This window comes from Ursus maritimus, unplaced genomic scaffold (genome assembly GCF_017311325.1).
Source record: "Ursus maritimus isolate PB19 unplaced genomic scaffold, ASM1731132v1 scaffold_4, whole genome shotgun sequence".
In the NCBI taxonomy this organism is placed as follows: domain Eukaryota; kingdom Metazoa; phylum Chordata; class Mammalia; order Carnivora; family Ursidae; genus Ursus; species Ursus maritimus.
The window spans coordinates 41,505,492-41,526,465 of NW_024426552.1; positions in this window are offsets into that span (position 1 = coordinate 41,505,492).

Consider the following 20,974-nt stretch of genomic DNA (forward strand, 5'->3'; position numbering starts at 1 on the left):
AACCAGTGATCATGTCTTCTTGATGGCCTCCCCCAATACAGGGCTTTATTTATTTCCTGAATTTGGTAGTTTAAACATTCCCTTCAGATGGATGCCAAACGGGGCCTGCCTCCCTGCTGTTAACTGTGGTTTCATCTCCAAACACTTCCTCTTGCACCCTAGCACCTGACTCAGATTCTATCAGTGCCAACCTGAATCCTACATAGGATAAAGTAGACTCTTACTTTATCATAAGTATATTTGTGCATTAGATGAGGGGGTGTCAGATAATTTACTAATATGCTGAAATGGAGTGGGGCAGGGAGAATGCTTTTCGGAAAGTCGGGGCAGGTGAGCTTGTCCTTGGTTACTGGAGGTGAAGACAGGTGCCGATACACAGCAGACAGCTGAGACAGCAGTCTTCCATATTCCCAGGATGCCCTAGTAGTGTATCATAACCACCTGCGATAGAGACAGGGAAAATAATATAATTGTTTTCTTTTTATTTAGTTACCCCAACAAATCATATTTTACGAAGGCAATAAATCTTTGGCTATTTAGGTTAAAAACTTCCAAAATATGAAATATGTTAATATTTTAATTTCGTTTTCAAATGGATTCAGTCTTTCAATTAAGCTCTAAAACATGGCATTGGTTTAAGTTTCAAAAACACTAGAAAAAATGTATTGTGGGGAAGAAGTATTACTTTAAGATGTTCAGATTTGCCTAATATTTTTAAAAGTTGTAAGTCTCACTTTTCATTATTTAGATTTTGGCATTACTTGAACACATTACTCAGGCTAATACAAATTACCTGAGACTAAAATATAATTTATATGTAAAGTATTTCACTTGCATATATGGTCAAGTGATTTTTAAAAAGGGTGCTGAAACAATGGGTAAAAAACTTTACAATAAATTATGTTGGGAAAACTGGGTATCTACTGCAAAAAAAAGAAGTTGGACCCTTACCTTACATTACATAGAAAAATTAATTAAAAATGCATCAAAATCCTGCCAACTATGCCAAAGAAAAAAAAATGATTCAAAAACCGAAACATTTCTAGTAGGTTTTTTTTGGTGGAATTTTTCAGGTTTTCTATTACATAGCATCATGTCATGTGTAAATAGTGAAATTTTTACTTCTTCCTTACCACTTTGGATGCCTTTTCCTTCTTTTTGTTGTCTGATTGCTGTGACTAGGACTTCCAGTACTATGTTGAACAATAGTTGAGAGTGGACATCTCTGTCTTGTTTTCAAATCAGGTCATGATCTCAGGGTCGTGAGATCAAGCCCTGCAACGGGCTCTGTGCTGGGCATGGCATCTGCTTAAGATTCTCTCTCTCCCTCTCTCTCTCTGCCCCTCCCTCCTCATTCTCTCTCTCTCTCAAAAAAAAAAAAAAAAGATAAAATGAAAATAGAATTATTGTATAACCTAGTAATTTCACTTTTGGGTATAGACCCAAAAGAATTGAAAGCAGGGTCTTGAAGAGATATGAGTATGCCCGTTTTTATAGCAGCATTACTCACAATAAGCAAAGAGTGGTGGCCATCCAAGTGTCCATCAGTGAATGAATGGATGAGTAAAATGCAGTATATGGTACAATGGTATATTATTCAACCTTAAAAAGAAAACCCCAAATCTGACACGTGCTACAGCATGTGTGAACCTTCAGAACATTAGGCTAACTGAAATACACCAGTCACAAAAAGACAGGTACTGTAGGATTCCACTTACATAGAGTACCTAGAGCAGTCAGATTCGTAGAGACAGAAGACTTTTGGTTGCCAGGGCCTGAGGGAAGGAGTTGCTTAATGAATATAGAGTTTTACTTTTGCAAGTTGAAAATGTCCTGGAGACTGGTTGTGCAACAATTTGAATGCATTTAACATTACTGAATCATATGCTTAAAAATGATTAAGGTGGTAAATTTTATGTCTACTTACCGCAATTAAAAATAAAATAACATGCATTTCACAGGGTTGCATACTTGAGATTAGACCTCTAGCAAATTCACAAATTCTTTCAGGGAAACATCAGTTTTAGTAATGTGAGAGAAACCACCCTGATTATCTAGTAATTCCAAGGACCCAGCACTGGAGGAAACAGGGATAATAAGTAAATCAGAGGAGAGTGTTCACAAATGGGAATCATAGTGTATTCCTTAGAATTCTTAGTTGTATGTAAAGGTAATGCTTAGGCTATTTTAATGTAAATAAATGTGTATATGATCTAGAGAAGTTAAATGAGAAAAATGCATAAAGAGGGATGTCCAGGGTACATTGGTAAGTGTCCTTTGTTTTCTGTAGAAAGGCGATTAAACATCCGTATAAGAGCAGAGAAATGATTTCAGCATCATGGAACAACACACTTTGATGATTAAAGAAAAATTTGATGCCTCTTGCTCCACTGGCTCTATTGAAATAAGTTATGTTTCATGGTGATTTTTACCCTCCTTTCCTGTGGCTTAGATTTTATGTAATCGAAAGAAATTTGTTTAATAGGTGAAAGTTTTTGTTTTGTTGTGTTAAGAATTTTACTTAAGTTTAATGGTACTATTAAATTTGGTATGTGGCTAAACATAAATGTATCTTGAAGATTTACTTCTTTAGATATATATATATATATAATCTCATTATAGCCTAATCACTCTTGTCAGTGACAACATTTTTTATTGATATTTTCTAGAATGTGGACATTCTTCCTCACTCCCTATGAACTCCTGTAGATTTAAACAATTTTTTTTCTTTTTTTTTTCTTGTTTTTTTTTTTTTTAAGTAGGCTCCACACCCAGTGTGGAGCCCAACATGGGGCTTGAACTCACGACCCTGAGATCAACACCTAAGCTGAAATCAAGAGTCAGACGCTTAACCAACTGAGCCACTGAGGCCCCCCCTCCTGTAGATTTAAGCTACTAGAGAAACCTGAAGATATATGCCCCCCTCTACTAAGCCAAAAATGGGGTGGAAGGTACTATAATCCTATGTGAAAAGTGTAAAATCAATTATACCCATCCAGGAAACCTAAGGCAGGTTATAATGAAAGAGAAATCTTATGGAAGGTAATATTCTTGGGGCCATTTTAGCATATATTGAATTCTTAAAATGTGGACATGATCCCACTCAGACCCTACCCACTTGTTTCTCCTCCTTGATTGTCACTGGATATCCCAATAGCCGACCCTTTTCATCACTCCGGTCACAGATTACATGCATCTCTTCTGTGGGCCTGTTCATCTTGTCTGGAGAATGACTTGTCAAAGGACTTTATTTTTTTCTCATAGCATCTATCACTATCTGAGGTGAGTTTATATTTTAATTTACTCTCTCCCCATTTCTCTCAATGGAATAGAGTTTCATGAATACAAAGCCTTCTCTGCTCTCTTTTTTTTTTAATGTTTTTTTATTATATTATGTTAGTCACCATACAGTATATCCCTGGTTTCTGATGTAAAGTTCGATGATTCATTAGTTGCGTATAACACCCAGTGCTCCATGCAATTCGTGCCCTCCTTACTACCCATCACCAGCCTATCCCATTCCCCCACCCCCTCCCCTCTGAAGCCCTCAGTTTGTTTCTCAGAGTCCATATTCTTTCATGCTTCATTCCCCCTCCAGTCATCTGTTGAAGGGCATCTCGGCTCCTTCCACGATTTAGCTATTGTGGACAATGCTGCTATGAACATTGGGGTGCATATGGCCCTTCTCTTCACTACGTCTGTATCTTTGGGGTAAACACCCAGTAGTGCAATGGCTGGATCATAGGGTAGCTCAATTTTTAACCTTTTAAGGGACCTCCACACTGTTTTCCAGAGTGGCTGTACCAACTTGCATTCCCACCAACAATGTAGGAGGGATCCCCTTTCTCCACATCCTCTCCAACAATTGTTGTTTCTTGCCTTGTCAATTTTTGCCATTCTAACTGGCGTAAGGTGGTATCTTAGTCTGTCCTCTTGAATGATATATCCCTCATGCTTATTACACTGCCTGACACAAAGTAAGTGATGCTTTGTGCGTGTGTGTGTGTGTGTGTGTGTAAAATCTATGAATTACTACATGGTAATTGGATATCAATGAATGCCACATTGTAGAACTTATTTTAAATAATTCTAGTTTATTCTAAATTATTTTAAATTCAGCTTGAATTTCTTAACAATACTGGCAATAATCTAGTATTTTTTCATTTTCGGGATCTCTGTCTTTCTCCATTGTAAAATATCAGAACCAGAGAGTAATGGAAAATCTACTTCTACATCCGTCGTATTAGAGTTGTGGTTCCTCTTTGCCCTGCTCTAGATGATCCATTTCATCTCCCCACCGGTGCTGCAAAGCTCAGCCACACGGAATCTCAAGGACACTATATAGTCACTACACCAAGTGCTCCATCGTCCCCTTTGAAGTGTCCCCTCCCACTAGCACTCGCTTTCAGGTCCTTATCACTTTCAGGATCTCCAAACTTTCTCAATTTTCAAAGATTCAAACTTGCATATTAAGTCTGCCTTTTTCAATTCTCTAAACATAAAGCCTTATTTTTTAACCCCTCTTGGAAAACTAGTGGGCTTTTCTAAAGGGCCTCGATGTTCTAAACAACAAAACCACTACTTTGACACACACATACTATCTGTTCTAGAGCTGAAAAACAGACAAAAACAAGCAATCAGACAAAACATATTTACCTTCCCCCTAAGAGTATGGGAATATCTTAATTATCACTTTTATGAATCATGATCTTTTGTCTCACATATAATTAAGGAGAAGAAACTCTGTGAGATGTCGTGGTGACACCGATTGTAAAAATATGCTCTTCGCAAATTTCTTAACAAAATACTCCTTAATATATATTACATATTGTATTATTATGTAAATGATTAACAACTTCAAACTTGAATAAGATTTCTATTTAAAGCAGTTGCTAATCATTAATAAAGCAAACACACATTGTATGTGAGGATTTAGACTACATCCAGTTTCTGCTAAAGTGGTCAATTCATGAATGAGAGGAAAGATGGCATTTTCCCCAAAGATAGAAATGATCTTTGTTTAGAGAAAGTGCACGATTTAACAGAAAAAATACTGCATATAGTTTCTACTTCCTTCTACCCCTTAGAAAAAGATTATAATCTGACATGCATGCGTAGAGGAGCAATAATGGAGAATCTAAACATAGAATTGTAAAGATGTGGGAGCCTCTAGATAAAAATCTAGACTGGCATCCTTTATGCAAGTGAGGACAATCTGGGGCTTCGGAGTCATAAAACTAGTGAGTACCAGATGCGGGTCTAAAATTCAGGTACCCTGACAGCTTGGTCTTGCTTTTTTTTTTTTTTTTTAATCTGATATAGATAAAATAAAGCAGTTAAAGAAACCACTCCCAAACTGAACAGTGAAAGACTAACAGATTAAACTTTTTTGTTGTTGTTACTGTTAGTCTGAAGTCCTGGAAGAGAGTCAAAGTCATCGAAGGTTTTGGAAAATAAACTAAATGTTTGGTAAGGCAAGAAAGAATTAGACTGAAAAAATAAAGGTAGGGAACTACAGCATTTATCCTATTGACTTTATTTTTTTTCTCTTTTTGTTAAAAATATGTATTCTTTAATTGGTGTGTGTTTTATTTTAGGACTCTTAATGAATGTATAATGTGATTTTTTTTACATGTGTAAATATAGATCTAGAATCAGTATGCTAACCTGTTGCAGAGACAGCCAATGAGTTAATCACAATCCATCGCAGAATTACACTATGCACCAACTCAAGCATCAACTTTTAAAAGCTATATGAATTATTATAAAAGTAGAATCTGCGAAGCGAATTTTGATATAAAAGTCAGTATCCCAGATGTAATTTTAAGTGGGAAATAAAAAGTAGATCAAAATCCATTTACAAGTTTATTCAAAAAGATAATCTTTTTAGTCAATATGGAAGGGGGAAATAGGTTAAAAGAATTATTATCTAGATCTTTACATGACAAGTCATAAAAAAACTACTATATGATTTTATTTTCAATATAAAACTGTCTTATAAATTTTAATACATTCTAAAATAGGGTTTTTTAAAAAGATTTTATTTATTTATTTGAGAGAGAGTGTGTGAGCACAAACAGGGGGAAAGGCAGAAGGAGAAGCAGACTTCCTGCTAAGCGGGGAGCCTGATGCAGGGCTCGATCCCAGGACCCTGAGCCTAGGGCGGATGCTTAACTAACTGAGCCACTCAGGTGCCTCTAAATTTTAAAACATTTTAAATGAAGAAAATAATATATAAAAGATTTATATGAATTATAGAGATTTATACATCTAATTGCAACAAAAATAAGAAAGAATATTACTCTATGGATCTGATTTTAATGAATTCTCATACAAAAGTATGTAGATATATAATTTCATGTCCAAAATTGAGAAGTATTTTAGGCTTTTATATGTCTGATAAATTATCTTCTTCAGTAACTTTTTGGAAACCGTGATAATTTCTGATAGTGACCTACCTAATCAATTATTTGAATTCCTTTGGTAATATAGTTATAGATTTATTTGAATCCACTTATGGGTCTTCTTCTGGACACAGGTAGTAGGTTATATAACATGTAGCTCATTTACATGATTACCGTCACAAATCTAAATGTGGATGTTTCACTAAGAATAACGTGCCTTTCTTGCTCACTTCAGAAGTTCGCAGCACACATATGCATGTTGCCATTCTTTTAAGTTTATATCTGAAGTACTAAAATGATAGGAAAACTGGGCAAGGAGCTGTTTTAGGTGAAATCATAGTCCTTCCTGTGTGACCTTGCTAGAAGGACTCCTATTTTTCCAGGTACTTGGTACTTTCTACTTCTGTAATTAGCACAACACTGCCACCTGAACACAGGGAAATGGTACAACTATTTAAGTATTTTCAAGTCACCCATGGAGGTACATAGCTCCTCCCCCCTCCCTTTCCCAACGAACAAGTTGAATGCTGAGTCAGGAGATACTCCAACAGCAAGATAATTTATTACTCTTACCAGGGAAACCTGGGGAGAGCAGGGCCCACGCGGGCAGTTTCCAGCTGGTTTGAGTTGAGCCAGAGAGCTAGTTTGGCTAGAGAGTACACCTGGGAAAAGTTCTGACTAGGGAGCCAGGGTTTGAGAGGTTTGAATTTCCTTTCAGAGGGAAAAGAGAGCTCGTGGGCTTGCTTTATCTGCTTACCCAAACATGAGGCAGAGGGTGTCTTAGTTCATTTGAGCTGCCACAGACTGAGTGGCTTATAAGCAACAGAAATGTATTTCCTACAGCTCTGGAGGCTGGAAGTTCAAGATAAGGACACCCACAGGGTCAGGTGAGTGCCTTCTTCTTGGTTCATAGGCAGCGTCTTCTCGTGGGTCTGAGTCTATTGTGGAAAGAACTCGGTTAGTCAGTGGGTGTCTTTTATAAAGCACTAATCCCATTCCTGAGGGGCTCTACTCTCATGACTTAAGCACCTCCTAATGACCCCCACTTCCTAATACCATCACCTTTGTGTTTAAAAATTTCAACATATGAGTTTCGGGGGACACAAACATTCAGACCATTGCAAGGAGAGAGGAAAGAGGGGGCTTGAAAGCGATCAGCTGTCATATACTAAAAAAAAATGGAGTCAGACTATGGCATTGATTTAATTTTAGGATGACTATATCTCACAAAGGCATAGGAGGTGAACAAAAATTATTTTGTCTGAACTTTCCTGTTTTGTGCCTATAAATCAATAAATGTGCTTTATAAAATAAACAAAACTGTATTCAAGATCTCTAACTTGTTAACAAATTACTCATAGACTTTGTTCTAAGTTCAAATATATTACAAGGTCAAGAAACAAAGAAGTTGGAGAAAAAATACTGTAACTGTTGAAAGGCACGAGGCCACCTGAGTGGGATCTGACAAGAGTCAAAGGTGAATGCAGTAAGTCGGGCAGGAGAAAATTGAATCTAATTAAAATTAACACAAGGGGCTTCAAGCTTATTCAAGAAACTCTGAGGAGTGTTGATTAAAATTACGACAGAGAGTATATGCAAAAATAGGGAATAAAATAAATTAGGAAATTAAATGATGTGTTATAATTTTTAATCATGGAATTCTGAATATTGGAAGCTCAGAGATTCTATAAAAAGAAGTGAAGAATGAGAATGGTTTATTCTTTATGCAGCAAAATTCAAATGCAAAGTTTTTCTAATGACAAATGACTATTCCAGTGTTTCTTTTTTGTTTTGTATTTAAAATCATCATTGAAAATCTGCAATTGCGTTTGCTTCATTTTTGTATGTTTAAAACATACAGCTGGCATATGAATTTACTTCCTGAATGGAGCTAACAGGAAGAATGGTATAAGCTCCTGATTCTTGACCCAGGTTTATGAATAAATTTGCTATCAAACAATTTCATTTGATTTTCAGTAGCAGAAACATGAGTCCACGTTCTCCACGTTCAAAAGGGGTCACCTTTTGACTAATATGTAACTAATGTTATCTGAGCCCCCAAACTGAGTAAATGCAGAGTTTTCAGTTTTTATCCTATCCTTCTTTAGCTTTGCTGATTTGCCTAAGGAATTGTTCACAAGTTGCAGAAATGTATCAGGTTTCTCCTTTGTTACATCCTGTTAGGACCCCCGCTTCACAGTTCTCATTTCACCTCTTTCCTTATAATAACTAGGTTCTTTGCTCTATTTTGTTCCAACCTAATTCCTTAATGCCCAACTAACTCCAAGGGGAACCACTATGCAAAAACAGTAGAATGTTTAGGAATACTGTACAGAAATTACAATACTGTTACAAAGTCTAATGTGTTCACTATACGCAAATATCTGATTGGTATCATCATCTATAAAGTTTCTATTCTTTATCTCCTTAATAATCTGTCAACATTTCCTATCCAGTAAATATGATTAAAAACATGATTTAATGCCTATCAATTATTTCATGATATGGAAAAAAGTAATCTTTTTAACCATTTTCTAATAGGAAGAATAAATCCTTTTTGTTACTATAGCACTGAGATGTGTATTGTATACTTCATTTATTTTTTTTTTTTAACTCTGATGATTTCAGAAAACCTACTTGGGGTAGAGATTAGAAAATCAATATATGCTGTGAAACATGTTTTTAGTTGGCTATGGATAAATATTCCATTTGCTACATTTGATTCACCAGTTTCAGGCCAAAAAGTAAATAAAATTAGAAATCTATATTAGCATAATTTTTTTAGAACCTATAATTGGTATACTGGTTCTTGATCATTTTGTGTACAAAGAATAGGAAGTGACAGAAATTGATTCTATGTTGGTAAGTATTCACACACAAAAACAATAGCTCACCAAAATAAATGTGCATTTACAATCCCTATTTATTCCTCTGGCTATACTTACGTAAATAATACGTAAATGCAAAATTTAACAGTTAAAAATGACAGACTTCTAATAAGCAGAAGAAATTGAGCCCCACTTTCCCCTATTTGCATAAATTGGTGGCAGAATCCAGCTTTTCTAGCTCCTGGTCTAGAATTTTTGTCATTACACCACCACTAGGATACCAAAATTTTGGTTACATGTGCAGATGTTTTGACCAACATCTAATAATTCAAAATATCTGAGTATTTGCCTCAATTTTTAAGGATATATTATTTTTATGAAAACTGTACATTAATCTAGTTTGTCTTATCCAGAAGATTGCCTCTTGAGTTTCACTCTGTTGCAAGAGCCACAACATCTAGGCAGGGAAGATTCCATGACTTATTTTTATTTATTTTTTATTTTTATTTTTTTTAAAGATTTTATTTATTTATTTCACAGAGATAGAGACAGCCAGTGAGAGAGGGAACACAAGCAGGGGGAGTGGGAGAGGAAGAAGCAGGCTCATAGCGGAGGAGCCTGATGTGGGGCTTGATCCCATAACGCCGGGATCACGCCCTGAGCCAAAGGCAGACGCTTAACCACTGTGCCACCCAGGTGCCCCACATGACTTATTTTTAGAACAGGTTTTTCTGTGGAGACTTAACACATCTCTCTAGATTTTTTTTTAAAAATTATCATTTTTTATAAGTATATTTATTTCAAATATGAGCCTTTGTTGGCTGCTCAATGTTATTTTGGAGTCATTATCCTGGAATTTATTTCTTATAAAATATGATAAATGTTTTGATAGCTTATTGCTATCAAGGAGTTTGTGAAAAGACAGGACAAAATTGAGTAATTAAATAACTGTCACATTTCAACTTTACTTAAGTTTACAATTTTAAGATACCTAAGCTTGCTTGAAGGGAAAAAAAATGTAAAATCCCACTGTGGTTACTAGGATGAGATGAGACTTGGTGTGAAAGTCATTTAAGAAAAGTGAAAAAGCAATAAAATTCCAGCTGTTTGGTTAGGAAAGGTTCTCCGAACTGCTTCAAACTCAGCCAAACAAACAGTCAGGGTTCTTCATGGAACTCACTGTGGCTGATAATTGAAAGATTATTTCCAATGTATATTGCCCATTTGAAAAGTATACGTGAAACCAGCACTAATATTCTCCTTCCTGCATGTGATAGTATATGAAACATAAAGACTTCCAATATTCTTAAAGATGAAACATACTGTATTTTTTTACCCTCATTTTTTCAGGATTGCATTTAACCATACAAATGCTGCTTGAGAAAGTGCAAAGTCTAGAGCCCATTATCCTGTACTGTGTACTTACTAGGAGTTTGGAGAGAAGAGTTGCAGTTGTGAGCAGGGGAGGACAGGGCTGTATGACAAAAGCCAAAAGGGTGAGAACAGAGCTGTCCACATTGTGCAAAACACAGTTTTTTTAAATAAGAACTCTGGTTACAAAAAAAATGACATGTATTTATTGTCAATCAACATTTTAAAAAATAAAATATTTTAGAGAAGAGATTATATCAGTTTGGCTCAGAAACTCCCTGTTATTTCCTGATGCGGAGAGATGGAAGATTGTTTATAGTAGCAAGTATTTTGGACAGAGGAAGATTACACAAGGATTGGGCAGGAGAAACAATTGTAAAGGAATTATTTGCTAAAAGTCTTAGTTTCGTATGCTCACAGGTAAGGAGATGCAGTTTGCATTAATATTTTCACTAATTAAAAAACATACTTAAGAATGTTACACGAACCAAAGTTTACATTCACTATTTAAGTAATAACAAAGCCTGTAAAGAATCACTTCTGTTATCTAGACTTGTTTCACAGTTGCATAAATCCAAACGATCACAATTGGATCAATCTGTGATCAAAAGAGAAAACAGATAGCAATATTAAAATCCCACGTCCTAGGCACATAGATGCAGTGTTCAAAAGAGAGGGTTTTTTTGTTTTTTGTTTTTTGTTTTGTCAGGCACAGAGAAAGAAAAGAAAGCTTTACTATCAATTTGCTTTAGTAAATGCATTTCATTTGCATTCATTTTCAGGACCTAAAGGAGACCTAATCTGTCGCAGACCTGGAATTATTGAAAAACTCTTAAGACCATGTGTTGTTTGCATATTAAGATTGAGCTCCAAAGTTCTCAGAGTCATTTATTTAAACCCAGTGTGTGTGTGTGTGTGTGTGTTTGAATTTTCTGTGTAATTTGAGACTTCTACTCAATGATTTAAGAACAGGAAACTTCCCAGTAAATCTATATACTAGTCATATAATTTTATAATATTTAATTTGATTGTATCTTATATAATAAAAAAGCCATTACTTATATTCTAATGTCATCTGAAGTAGAAACAATTAGCTAACATACATATATTCACATTATGGGAGATGAACATGTCATTATATTCTGCACTGAATTATCTTTTTGTGGTTGATCAAAGGTAGACATTTAGAAGCATGAATATCTAAACCTTGACCAGTGATTGGCTTAGCTTTTACAGAAAAATCATTTTAGTAGGGTGCAGAGATGAATTATACTGCTTAATTCTTACATAGAAAAGTCAATGACAATAAATTTTTCAGGGAGGGAGTCAAGCTTAGGTTTCTACTTCAAATACCAAAAGGAAGGCGTTAAGAGTAAGAAGGATCATGGGTCATTTTTTAATGAACCATGTATGATGGTTGACATCTCTAAAACAAGGGAGTGACTTTGTTATCAATCAAGAATCACCTTAAAAGTGAAACACTGTGCACTTAACCTTTACGGAAAGTATATAATGGAGAGGACATCTTTTTTTTTTAAAGAGATTTTTGTGAAATATCAGCTTTAAAGTATTAGCTGTGCAAAATGCCAACCTGAAATGTTGGGTTAAATGACTTACAAACAAAGTATCTCAACAGCATTTCTCTTTGCAACACCAGATGCCCAGCTAAACATTAAAATCTCTAAACAGGATCAAAACAGTAATGAAATGTGAACTCCTTCCTCAGGGCTATTAATTTCTGGACAAGTAACATCAATGTTATTTGAAAAAATAAATTGATTTACTGGAATATTATATATATTAGCAGTTTTAAAAAATTAGAAGCAGAAACCTTTCTTGAAAAAAACCTATGAAATAACCCAACACATGGTTGAGATGGAATTCCAAAAGACCCACCATCTCCTTCCCTTTCCAGTTACTTTTTTTTCCCCCAAACACCAATGGAGCATTCTTGGGAGCCCCTGAGACCCTACTGATAACAATGAGAGAAGCTCTGATTTTAAAGCTTCCTCAATGTCCCCATCCCCCAAATCTTTTTCTATATTTCTACCAAAGAAAATACATTTGTCAATCCTTATTGATGTAAAGTCCATAGCAGCTATTCAAGACACTCTGTAGTAAAAGTTACTGGGGATGTTGGAGGGAGACTGAGGATTCTCATGGATGTGTCTTGCAAGATACTCTCAAAGAGATGATTGGAAGGTGGCTTTGGACTTGCAAGGGAAGGCAATGCTTAGCTCTGAGCCAAATGGTCTCTGACAAAAAGTCTAAGATATAGTGCTGAAGCTGAGAGGATTGACCACCATGTGTCCTCTTCCAACTGACTGAAGGAAGGAAGTAGATAGTTTCCTACTAAGTTTAAGACTCAAGTTGGAGGAATACAGTCTTAAATGACTCTTCTCCATGAATCAAATTCAAAAGGTAAATAACTATCAGGAATCTTTTAAAAAGCTTCATCTGGAAGAGTTAATCAATGGTGTAAGAAGAGGTATTTTAAGATCTTGGAGACCACATATAGGCACTCTGATTAATAGGCTGGTTGAACAGCTGGTCGAGAATAAATCGTCTTAAAAGTCCAACCAAAGCAAACCTTCAGACTGCAAAGCCATTTACAACAGACTACCATCCTATGAGGGACCGCAAGTGAGAACTTCTTGCTACTTTCCTCAAGTATTGAGCTACAACATTTTGAGCTAAATAGAGTGGTTGTTATCAGGCACTGAGTTTTTAGGTAATTTGTTTTACAATGTGAACCATTGGAATAGCTTTTCCCATAGTCACATCTACTTATATGAGCATAAAATCAAAATAATAATGATATATACATATGAAATAAAGTAAATAATGAGGAAATATTTGATCATGATCTTAAGTAGTACAGACTCTGAATTTCATGATTACATTTCATTTTAAACCCCTTAGATGATAAGGCAAAATGATGTCAAGATGTCAAATTTGATATATTGCTTGATTTAAGGAAACATACCTTTAATCAAGAGGAACAAAATCTCCTGGTTCTATATTCTGAGGAAAATTGACTTGCATCAATCCATAAATAATAGAATTTGAACAATGTGCATTCATTTATTAAGCAAATATTTTAGAGACCTAAAAGCCAGACATTATTCTAGTAACTTTGTTGAAAATGAACTTTGTTCCTTTCCATCAGAGTTTATAGTCTTGGGGTTATGGGAGTAGGAATTCAATTCTCCCATCCTTTATTTTAAAATCATTCGGACTTACTAAAAAATTGAAAATATAGTACAAAGCAGTTGCATGTATTTATTTTACCCCTTTAGCTAGGCCTATGAGTCGTATTTTGTCCAGTTATTTCTCCTTTTCCTTCTCTTTTTATTCTTTTCCCTCCCTTTTCTTTCTCTTCCTTCAGTCCTGCTCCCCCTTTATTGAGACTATGGGAATACATTCTAAATAGGCTGTGTCTATCAATTAATGGAATAGACATTTAAAAGTAATACCAAATTTTAAAACATGTCTACAAGGTAGATTAATCTTCAATATATTCAGAAGGATATAAAATGAGAAACTAATTCAAATAGTGTGATCGGGGAGCTCTATCTGGGAAACTGGAATAAAACCAACAAGGATAAGCAGGCAAGGCAGAGGATGAGAGAGCATACCATCATGAAAGAGTTAGAAGGCAATCTCCAACATAAAGAGCAAAATGGAAGAATGGCTTGATATGATATTGGAAAGTTAGGTAGATCAGATCATATATGGCCCTAATAGTTATTTTATGAAAATTGTATTCCCTTCCAGATGTAACTGGGAGTCATTGAAATGTTTTAAGCATCGATGTGATGTGATTTAATTAACATTTATTTAAAATGCACTCTGCTGTGTAGAAAGATCATTAGGATAGCTAAAATATAAGTAAAATAAGATAATACAGGGATATTATAGTTTAAGATAGGATAGTGGCATGGATTATAGAAGTGTAGACATATTTAAGATATATTTTTAGCAAATTTATTGAGATATAATTTATATACCTTATAATTTAGCAATTTAAAAATTTACAATTTAATTGTTTCTGGTATATTTACAGATATGCGCAACCATTATTGGACACAATTTTTTTCCACATATTTTCTCCTATTTGGTAGGCTACCTTTTCTTTTTTATTTTACCCCTCCCTCCTTTTTAAAAATAATTAGAAGCTTGTACCTCTTAATTTCTTTCATCTATTTTGCCCATCCTTCCCCTCTCCTCCCCTCTGGTAATCACCAGTTCCCTGTCTTAATGAATCTTTTTCTGCTTTTGTTGTTGTTATTTATTCACTTGTTCTGTTTCTTAGATTCCACGTATAAGTGAAATTGTACTTTATGTTGCTCTATTCTTCTAAACTTATTGACGCTTGTTTTATGACCTCATTTGAGACTCCGTGCCAGCATCCAGCTGGAGGCTGGATGAGAAACACTGACATCTTACTGCTTCCAGGAAAAAATCCTTCTGAGATCTGGGAAGAGATTGATCACTGTGTTCTTGGCTGTGGAAGTCTGGAGTGGAGTTTGCACATTGTTGAGATGAGAGGGAGGAAGAAGAAAGGAGGAAGTAGTCTTGGTTCAAAATCATAGACTCTCACCTTTATTAACAGTTTTTAAAGGTGTTCTTGAGTAGATAATTCTTTACTGGCTTTTAATCCTTGGGACCATTTCCAAGCCCTTTAAATGGTTGATTTTTATAAGTTCCACTAGTTTCAATGGGAAGCTGATCAATGGAACTCCTCACACTGTCATGCCAGAAATTGATCTAGCAAGATATATTTTTAAGGTCGAATCCGCTAGAATGTTTTTGTGTTAGATGTGGTAATGAAGTGGAAGGAATGGGTAAAGTATGATTCCCAAGTTTATGGCTCGAATACATTAGTAAATAGTGGTTTTGATTACTAAAATGAGGAAGTCTGGGGTATATCAAAGTAAGACGCACATAACAGTGGCCCAGTGGCAGCAAAAAACCATTTGGAGGCATAAATTTCAAGTGTTCTGTTTTTATAGAGATAATGTGAGATATGCAAAGGGACATGTCTATCATATTCCTGTTTGGTTTTTACTGTGGGAGGAATGAGAATAAGTTGGCCTCTTGCTGGCTGAATTTGCCGGGCAAGTATGTTTTGTAGGCAGCAGAGAGTTCAAAGAGTGAAATGTAATGCCTTCACATGTCATGTCTTCTTGAGTTTGTGTTGAGCTCCCTCACTTCCTGTCCTGCATCTGGCTTCATCCCAATTAGAAAACAATTTCTTGGTCCTTTAAGGGCCTTGGCCATGTCTGTATTGGAGCTTGTCTGAATGAATATAGCTATGATTCTGTTAAGAAGAGGAAAGATTGAGAAGACATAGTCACCAAAGAGATGAAGCCCCTAATATGGAAAATAATGGAAATAATGAAAAATAAGATGAATATAGTAAACAAATGAAGAAATGGAAGGAAAACAATATGTATACATACCACTATAGATGAGTTATAAATTTGATGGCAGAAAGATGCCTTCTCTTTTCTTCAGACACACCATTTGAAAGTGAGATGGGAGCCAGAGATGTGAGGAATGTTGTAATAGAATGAAATTGACTTTGTCCTGTTGGAAAAGCATAGTTACCAAGGGGGAAGAAAAGGATATCCTGGGTGGCATCGAGTCCCCATTTGAGGATGGTGATTATGAAATAAGAACAGGAAGAATAATAAAATGATAGTGAAGATTAGAAAGATATCACACTAATAACAGTGATTGCTAGTATTTATTACACATTTGCTATGTTACAGGAATTATTTAAGGATTTTATGTGGATGAATTAATTTATTCCTTACGTCAACTCTATCAGAAAGGTAGTATTACTATGTTCATCTAACAGATGAGGGAACAAAGACATACAGGATTTAAACAATTTTCTGAAAGTCACATAGCAATATTTGCAAGATCAATATATTTGACTTCTTACTGATTTGGGGAAAATGTTATAGTAGGAAGTTTGAATTAGAGGTTTAAAGATAGTTCACTTTATGATAACAACATGCACAGTGTAACTGTGATATTGTAAAATAAAGGAAAATTCTTTGGAGTTGAATATGTTAGGATTTTAAGGAGTAAGATGAGACATACAGAGTATTGAAGTGTCCTAGAGAGGAATGGAGTGGAAGTTAAGCGCTGTGGGCTGGCTGATACGGTCTGTAACCAAGGAAATAATGCCTGAGACCGTCGTTGAGGATCACTAAGGGGAAGTATAGAGCAGGCACATAGCTAAATGTTGAGAATTCCAAAGACAGAGAAGAAATAATGATCTGGAAGCAACAGTGAAGAGTAAGGAGAATGCCAATACTGCTCTCAAAATTAAGATATATGGCATGGTGGAAAAGAAAATAGCTTCCAATTGGAAGGACTACAGGAAATAGTATATTCAGAGAGTGGAAAACGTATTTTATTTAGGAGTAGATGCAAAGGGAAAATTCAGAAATGAGTTTGAGAATATATAGTACTTGAACTGACATTCCAGGGAACAGACTGGGGGAAGAGGTTGGGGAAAGAAGACTAAAGAGCTGAGTTCATGAATTGGACGGATGGGAATGAGAGTTCAGAAGCAAGGAGTGGGCAGAGAGGCTTTCATTTTCATATCAGCAGATATAAATAAGGAGGGTGTGACGTTTGGTGGATTTCATCTTGTCTGCTTTGTGGGTGGGCATTTCAAGTCCTGTGGACGAAAAGGGTATCAGCCTGGATGATAGGGATTATGGGTATAATTATTTTTATCCTTTCAAATGGAGAAGAATATCTTAATGTGGTGAAAGGTGGCTTTGTATGAAATAGCCCACCTTATCTTCTCCCTACCAGTAATTCTGACTTTTACTCCTATTAAATAGTGGAAAGTAGATCAATATCAGCATTTCTTGGGGAAATGTGAGTTCTGAATTGTTGGAAGTTTCCAGGAGAATCAGAGGACCTCATAGTTCATTTTCAGAATTGTCCCGTGGTGACCTTACAACTGACACCAGTAAAGATTAGAAATAGAGTAAACAGTTTTTCAAAAACTCCTACATTTTGCATTTGCAAGCCTACTGGCTTTCTCTTCTCTTCTGCCTGGCTGCTTTTGGCTGCTTTCCACAGGCACTTCAGCCATCTAACCTGGAACTGAATCTGTTTGTTTTACTAATTATTATATTGACAACTAATAAATTATAAAGAAATAATTCCAAAGGAAGTTTATTTATACTACGTATAAAAGGGATCATATGACGGTAAGTAAATTAATTTATTGGCTAAAACAGAATGTTGACTTTAGTAAAACCTTACAGATAAGTCAGTCTTATTACAACTATAGTGTTTTTTTAATTAAAAATTAAGATGGAAAAGAGCAAGAATTTCAAGAATATTTGAGAGAGTGCTTATTTATCTTAAAAATTTTATTTTTAAACCTTCCAAGCACAGCAATGCATTGAAGTTCACATGGCGAGAAGCACTTCTCACAATGTACAAACTGTGAAAATAACACATTTCATTAAAATAGGCATCTCTGAGCTAAGCACCAAGTCACGCAGGCAAACATGAGAAGAGGAAAAGGGTCTTTGGAAAAGCAGTTATTCCCTAGAGATCCTGAGTCAGCTGTTCTTACCTGGAAAGACTCTCTATTCTTAATGTTTCATTATCCCAGTCCCCTTCAGCTGCCATTAGGTAATGACAACAACTCTTGAAATTTTGAAAACAGAGTTTTTAATTTGGAGTTACATATATTGTGTGGACTGGCGCAAGTGGAGGTGGGGAGTGATTCTCCTCTGGGACCCAACGGTCAAAAGAGCAGAGGAATAATGAAGAGAATAATATTGATCTTATACCAAGAACATTTCCACAAGAGCATAATAAGTGAGCCCTCTCCCCAACAGATTTAAGAATTCAAGCAGAAGGGACTTGAACAAAAATTAAAGGAACAGGTGAAGAAAAAGCTTTGTTTTTAAAAATATTTGCAGGAATTCTTCAAAAATATAAATAAAATTATTCTGCTTTTATGAAATTAGAAAAATGTTTCTTATTGAAATGTGTGCAGGTAGGACAGAAAATTATAATGATAAAAATAAAATGGCATGTAATCCTATGCCAACAGAAGTAGATATTAATATTGAGGTGTACTTATTTCAGGAATGTCACTGTGTATTATCTCTGTAAGCTCATATTTTGTGTACACAAAAATGATCTTATATAATGGTGAATAACTGAGTATCTATAAGCAGATATTTTATATACACTTTTAAACCTGCTTAAAGTTTTCAAATATAATTAAGCTTTCACATATCTATATTGACAGTGTACTAGGTAAAATGCTTAATTTAGCAAATTTAGTTTTCTCTTTCTTTTCTTTGTCAAGTAATTTAATGATGAATATTAAAATCTTTTGTACAACTTCTTACATTGTTTTGTAATCATGGACATTATTCTATGTCTAACTCATTTCATTCAGTATCTTTCATCAAATAGCTCCTTTTCCACATTCTTTAGCTGCTGATTTGGGTTAATATCTACTTCAGCATACTATTCTTAAATACTTATTTTGGAAATATTAAAGAGATGCTCTAGTTTCTAAAATTATATATATAATTATTTTCCATTGTCTTCACCAAAAACAAAGAAAAATCTTTGGGTTTTAAAATTTGTGGGCGAGGCTTACTCTTTCAACTCTGAAAATTCAGTAGTCATTGCTTTATTAGTGTTAAAAATAAGTCTGAGGACAACCTGCTTTTTTCTTTATAGATGAAATAACATTTTTTTCCTCTGTAAGAAAAATTGCAGAATTTTTTTTTTTTTAATTTTAGTTGGCAAAGTTTGTTTTCTTTCTTCGCTCCTTCATCTTGAAGTCTGAGTTAATAGTCAACTGTGACATGATCGGTGTAAGCTGCTGGCCATGGAGTATCCATTGTTGACAACAACCTAACAGGGGATACTAAACTCTACTATCCCATCCTACCCCTGAACTTCTCCTTCCTTGAGATAAACACACAATACCTGCAAAGACATAAGAATCTTATTTTGTTAGCTTGTGGTGCAGGGCCTACATGAAAGGCCAGTAACATGCGCTGCCTTGGTATCTGGTAAAATCGGCAGGACCTTGAATGTCCTAACCATAAGTTCTCCTTCTCACTCTGCTCCCATGGATGAAGTCCCATGGCCAAACAGCCCTCCTTAACACAGAGACAAGGCAGAGTTCCCGATTATCCCTGAGCAGTGGGTTTCAGTTCTCTGACAGCCCATGGAATTATTCAAACAAGCCAGTCACATCCTCCTGTGGGGACCAGGGAAAACCGCACTTTCTTGGTGCTACGAAGCTTGCCTCCCATAGTCCCTAGTTTCCTTGGTTCCCAAGTATGACTTCTGGGTTGCTTGAGTGGTAGGCAGTGTCTTCTTCCCCTGGACTGGGAGAATACATGACTAATAAACCACTGTTGATCTCATCTTTCCAGTGTCAGGTATTATGTGCTTGGCCACCCTGTAATCCCAAGGCAGGAATCCCTTCCTCATCAATGGAGTGAATAGGATGCAATTAAAAATTGGTTGCTCTTAATATCGCATGGGGCACTGGGTGTTATATGCAAATAGTGAATCATGGAACATTACATCAAAAACTAAGGATATACTATATGGTGACTTACATAACAAAATAAAAATTATTATTAAAAAATAAAAATAAACATGTACCACCGATGAAAACAAAACAAATCAAAACAAAAAACCTTGGTTGCTCTTATAATTCGGAACAGTTTTCTAAATTGGCTACTTGTAAATCTCTTTTGAGGGGGAATTTTAAACAGAATATCATAATTTCCTTTAAATGTCTTTTGAATTATTTGTGTATGTCTTCTACATCTCCCCTCTGTTCTAAAGCATTTATTCACTTAAATCTTCATTGGGGAGCTACTTTTCAAGGTGCTGATAAAATGGCAGTGGATAAAAAAGGGACAAAAATATTGTGATGACAGAGCTTTTATGCTAGAGACAGACAATAAAAAATAACAATAAAAATGACAATAAAAATGGTAAATATGTAGGGTTACCTGGGTGGCTCAGTTGGTTAAGTGGTTGACTCTTGGTGTCTGCTCAGGTCATGATCTCAGGGTCTTGGGATGGAGCTCTGCTGTAAGGTCCACGCTCAGCAGGGAGTCTGCTTGAAGATTCTCTCCCTCAGTGCTCACGTGCACTCTCTCTCTCAGATGAATAAACAATTTTTTAAAAATAGTAAATATGCAGTGTCTGAGATAGCAACAAGTGTTACAGAAAAGGGAGATTAAAAAAGAACTATGGAGGTGGTAGCTACAGTTTTAGCCGAGTGATGTTAGGGCTCTGACCTGGAAGAGGTGAAGGAAAGAAAGAACCACACGG